At 39.3% G+C, this 5,525-nt stretch overlaps 1 non-coding gene across 1 annotated transcript; it reads right to left on the bottom strand.

Annotated features, from left to right (window-relative positions):
• Positions 1–643: 643 nt before the first annotated feature.
• LOC111745726 lies at positions 644–762 on the bottom strand. Its single transcript, XR_002782776.1, has one exon. It is a non-coding gene; the product is annotated as a 5S ribosomal RNA (ribosomal RNA).
• Positions 763–5,525: the final 4,763 nt, after the last annotated feature.

Genomic DNA, 5,525 nt, shown 5'->3' with positions numbered 1-5,525 from the left:
ACGTCTTTTTACATATCATATATATTATATACATATAAACACGGCACTGGCTTACATAGAGAAATAGTATTTTTTCTGACACATATTAAAATAAAGGCATTCCTATTTTCAAAAAAGATTACCACCTGAGTTCATTCACATCCCACGTGTTGGGAAACGTTCATGTGTTTATCCTTCAGGAGGGAGAGAAAGCTCTTTCACTCTCTCAGATCCTCGCCAAGCTTATTTTTAAAGACCTCTTGAGTAGACTTCATAATCGCTCTTAATTACAACTTGAATATAAGCTCTGTAAAGATGGGATCTCTGGTCTTTATCACTGCTCCATAAATATTTGTGGAACTGATTGGTTAATTCCGTGATTTGCCTTCTTTCTTCATGCTGTGCTCTGTGGGTGCAGTAGGAATTGTCATAAGACGTTTTACTACTGTGGTTGATGGTTAGCGTGCATTTGTAGAAGAAATGGCAGAACTGGGAACTCTGTGTCACTTCTGGAAAATTCATTAAAAAACAAAGAATCGTGTTGATTGGTGATTGCTTGTTCCTCAGGGTATTTTTATTTTTCTTTAGGTGAAGCAACCCTTGGTTGACCTCACAGACTGCAAGGACCTTGTCAGGTTACAATCCCTTTTTTTTTCATTTTTTACGCCTACAGCACCTGGTCTTCCTAGGTGGTCTCCCATCCAAGTACTAACCAGGCCCGACCCTGCTTAGCTTCCGAGATCAGACGGGATCGGGCGTGTTTAGGGTGGCTGGGCTGTAGACAGATATTTGGTTTTGATACTAGGCCTCATTCACATTTTTCCCTGGCTTTTGGAAGTTTCCCTGTAGATTATTTTTGAGTCGTGAGGTTTTAACTTTTGCAGAGGGTAGTGCTGATGCTATCACAATATAATTAGAAATTTGGAAATGTGGGGTAAAATCCAGCTAGGGTATATTTGGTTTTAGTTAGATCTGCAACTTATATAAGCAGCCATAACTGAGACCCAAATGCTAAATGTTGCCTATAATTAGAAAGGCCCACATTTATAACTGATGGTTAAAATCACTGTAACTGGTACTTAATGGGCTTACTTTAGGTATTCTTATAATCAAGAATGTGTAGAAAGCCTGCATATGCCTTTCAAAGGAAGATTCACAAAAATCGTCCCTTTAAAAAAATAAGGTCACTTTATAAAGCGTGATTGTCTAACGTTCTGCTTTGTTAAATGACATAGTTTGTAAGTTTTCAAAGTGCCATCTGCATTTTATAATTAGAGCAGTATATTTTTCTTCTAAACATTTGACAGATTAAGAATCCCAAGGTCTCAAACATAACTTTTCACAGCATGTGCATAATGCTGGAAGCTTCTGTATATATCAATTCAAGATGAGGATAGGCTATTAGTAGGACAACCAAAATTAAAAGGAAAAAAAGAGCTAGAACTTGGGGTAAAAAAATGTGAGTTGGTAAAGTCATTGCTTAGCCCTTCACTAGCTTGAGGAATTCTCTGAACTCCTCTGGGCCTCTCTTTCTCGTCTGAAAAATGGGGAGAACGGGGAAGGCAGGAAACGGGTCTGGAAGGGAGGAGGATTCATTTCCACAAATATTTTCCTGAGTCTCCATCACATGTCACAGCCTTTCTCAGTGTGTGTGAGACAGAGCAAAAATCGGATGAAGCCCTGCCTTCAGGAAGTTTATAGTCTATATTCTACAAGACAGGAAAATAGAGATAATTACATTATAACATGCACATATGTGTATGTGTGTGTGTCAGTGACCAGAAATAAGTAGATAATTATTTCTTCATTCATTCAACAAATATTGACTGAGTACTTCTTATGAGCCAGAGACTAAAGACACTGGATTTTCACCATGGAATGAAACAAAAAAAATGACCCTGCTTTTATGGATGCATGCCCTTTTGTGCCTGCCATGAGAGCAGTATGGGGGCTTTGAAGAAGAATAGAGTGGAGATAAGAAATTGGGGTAGGACACATCGCTATTTTGGATATATTGGAGATGGCTTCCATAATAAGATGATGCTTCAGCCAAGACCTGCAGGCAGGTGGGAGTGTCCGTGGAGAGTAGCAAGGAATGAGAACGCAGCACAAGTATTTTAGGGCCTTATAAGCCATGGCAAGGATTTCAGAATTTACTCTGTGTGTATTGGGGATCGTAAGATGGTTTTAGGCAAAGAACGACATGATCCAACTTACGTATTTTAAAAAAGATCACTGGCTGCTGTGTGAGACAAGGGTATAAACAGGGAGAGAGGTGAGAAAGTTGGACTGACAGGAAGATACTATGATGCCCAAAGGAGAGGGTATTTTTACACCAAGATGTAATGCAGTGGCTAAGGAGAGGCAATAGGAAGCTGGGAGAATGCTGAGCCATCCTCTACCCCGTGGAAATGGGTATGGAGGAAAGAGTAACCCAGTGGTCTACAGAAAAGCAGTGCTCTCAGAGGACATTAAGAGTTCAATTGTGATGCCAAGAGATAGAGAGCACAGTGATGAGGAGATAGGGTGAGGAACTAGGGGGGACTCTGGTAACCACGTGACTCGTTTCCCAAGGAGCACAAGATTTTGGAAGCAGGAGGTAGAGAAACACGGAACAGCATGTGGATGAAAAACGTTAGCAGGAGGATAGCAGACTGGAGGGGCTTCCATTTTTCAGGGCTGACGATATATAGCTGAGACGGAGCAGCTCATGAATACAAAGTGGGTGTCAGCAGCATCACATTTTCAAATGACGCTGAGGAAGGGAGCTGTAATGCTAATTAAAAACTACTGATTTAAAAAATTTCCTAGGGCATAGAAATCCTTCAGTGCGAGAACCTCACTTCGAGAAATTTATTATCTCGAATAGTTAAGGATATGTGCAAATATTTAACTACAAACACATATAATGCAGCGTTATTCATAATAATTCATAGAGTCAAAGTGTCTGGTAGTATATATTGGTAGATATAGTATGTCCTCAGAAGAGACTATTATGTATACATTTACAAGGATGTTGCACAAGGAAATTTAATAATATGAGAAATATTCCTGTGTTATTAAGTGAACAAGCTAAGTTAAAATCAGTAGTTCCATATTATTTACTTATGAGGGTCTTCATTATCTGAGATTTCTTTATCTGAACCCCATGGTTTAGAAGAAAATAAAAGTTATCATAACATAAAAGTATTGATTAATACACTACTTCGAAAAATTAGTTCTTGTTTAAATATCCCTCCCTGCTCAATGCCAATATTCATCACAGTCGTGTTCTAGTTGATAGAAAATTGATTTGAAGATGTTACAAATATCTAAAAGTGATCAGAAAAGGAACCCAAACTGTTTATTAGTTATTGTAAGTGATAAATGAAGGTTCCACTCTTCGTTATCTTCAGTCCCAGGACAAGATTCTCTAGACGTTCTTTCTCTCATGATGTGTGTGCTTTTTGATAAAGATGCTGATGAAGGTTCGCCCAGGACCTGGCTCATCCCAGTCTTCCCATCGTTCCAGCATCCGAGACATGCAAAGGAGCAGGGACAGGTCTTTAGGTGAGAGGAGAATGAGATGGATATGAAGCCAGTGGTAGCAGCCTTGCACTGTGACGAGGGTTCAGATCTTCTGAGTCATGCCGGACCCTCCAGGGAAAGGATATAATGTGAGGATTAAGAGGCAAACTCTGGAGTCAGACTTCAAATTCTTAAACAAATGCCTGTGGGCTTCTATTCTCTTTAGTCATCTATAAAATGAGGTTAGAAATACTTAGCTGTTGTATGGGATGGATGTGAACCTTCAACAAAATGGAATGCGTCAGGTGCTTAGAACAGGGTTAAGCATATATTAGGCTCTGATTTTATGTTAGCTACCATCTGTACCACCACCACCATCAATACCATCATCATCATCATTATCATCATCCTCATCTCCACCACCGTTATCATTCCCATCCTCACCAGGAGCAGGAGCAGCAGCAGCATCCCAAATGATAATGTTGGCTTTCCAAATGGACTCTTCTAAATGATTGTCATTGTTTTGATATACTTTTTAAAAAATTGCATTTAACCTTATCAGGTGTATCACAATCTCGGATAATCTAGTAGCATTTTCTGTATTATAACACCTTCACTATTCAATATCTAGCATTCAGTGACCATCATGACCCAATAGTTAAAATGATAATATTTGTATTTGACCTCTTGCATTATTCTATTTCCATCTTTTTAACTAAGAGCCCTGAATTTAGGTGTTAAATTTTTCAGAGAATCCGAGAATAGACTTGTCAGGGTATATGGTTGAAAGTCAAAGAATTAGTCCATCAAAAATGTTATCTTCCGTCTCTGATCCTGTACAGTCTTGTATCTTGGATGTCTTTCCTCTAAAATGAAGGGATATTGATGTTTATAATACTTTGTTTAGGCAGGAGTTGCCCGTGCAGTAACTCTTCAACCTTTCTTTCTTACTAAGACAAGCCATAGTTTTGATGCTGTGACCAGTGCGCCCACCTCAAAGTCTACATTTTCTATCATCCCCTGAAGGTATGGCTTGCCATATGACAAGTTCAGGCCAGTGAGATGTAAATGGAAGTCACTTGGTGGGACTTCCTGGGAAAAAGCTGAAAATCACAACTCACATGTAGTCGTTTGCCCTTTCTCTTTTTTCTGGCTGGAATGTGCAATTAATGGCTGGAACAGCAGCAGCCATATTGCTATCATGAGGCAAACCACACGCGAGGAGCAGTAGAACCAAAAGCAGAGAAATATCTGAGACATCAGAGTCATCATTTCATCCTGGGTTGTGATAGGTTATACTAACATATTTTCTTTTGATAACAAAAACCTTTTCCTTATTCTTACAACAAATTAATAAATTTGTGTTAAGTACATACTACCTTCCAAGAACTGTGAAAAGCATTGTGAAAAATTCAGTCTTTCAGGTTGCTTGTAAACTGGCAAGATGTTTACAATCCAGTATGTAGTTTCATCATATCAAACTACCGATTTCATAAGGAATAGATTACCATACATAGGAAGCATCAATTTGAACCATACCTGTTTAAGAAAAGGCCACATTCTCAAAAATAAAGTCATATACCTAAAAGTCTGTTGGCATCATCTATGAAAGGGACTGCAGTGAGGGTAAGCTGTGAAGACTGTTTGCTTAGAACGTGTTAGACGTTGCATCCGTGCTTCAAGAACATGAAAATTAACAACATTTTTAAAAGGCGCTTTTATGTTTTTCATCTTTCAGGTGAGAAAATTGGAGTTCAGAGAGGTGAAAGGGTTGCACGTAGCTGTGTAGTGAGTAAATGGCAGACTCCACGCTGAGTCAAATTCCAAAGACTATGCTCTTACGTGCTGTATTATGACTTCAGAAAAACAGCTGCTGTCGATTTTCATGGGAGGGATGATGGAAGTAAAGGCCATCGTCTTAGGGTAAGGGAGGGTCCGACTCTCATCTAGGGGAACGTGTTGTTCCATAGGCCTGTTGACAACTGTAAAGGGCCTGAGATTATGTCCTGCTTGCAGGTGAGCAGTTTCATACATGCCAG

The sequence above is a fragment of the Pteropus vampyrus genome, unplaced genomic scaffold (genome assembly GCF_000151845.1).
Source record: "Pteropus vampyrus isolate Shadow unplaced genomic scaffold, Pvam_2.0 Scaffold162, whole genome shotgun sequence".
In the NCBI taxonomy this organism is placed as follows: Eukaryota; Metazoa; Chordata; class Mammalia; order Chiroptera; family Pteropodidae; genus Pteropus; species Pteropus vampyrus.
The sequence above is the reverse complement of the archived record's forward strand: the minus strand, read 5'-3'. Positions and strand labels throughout refer to the sequence as shown.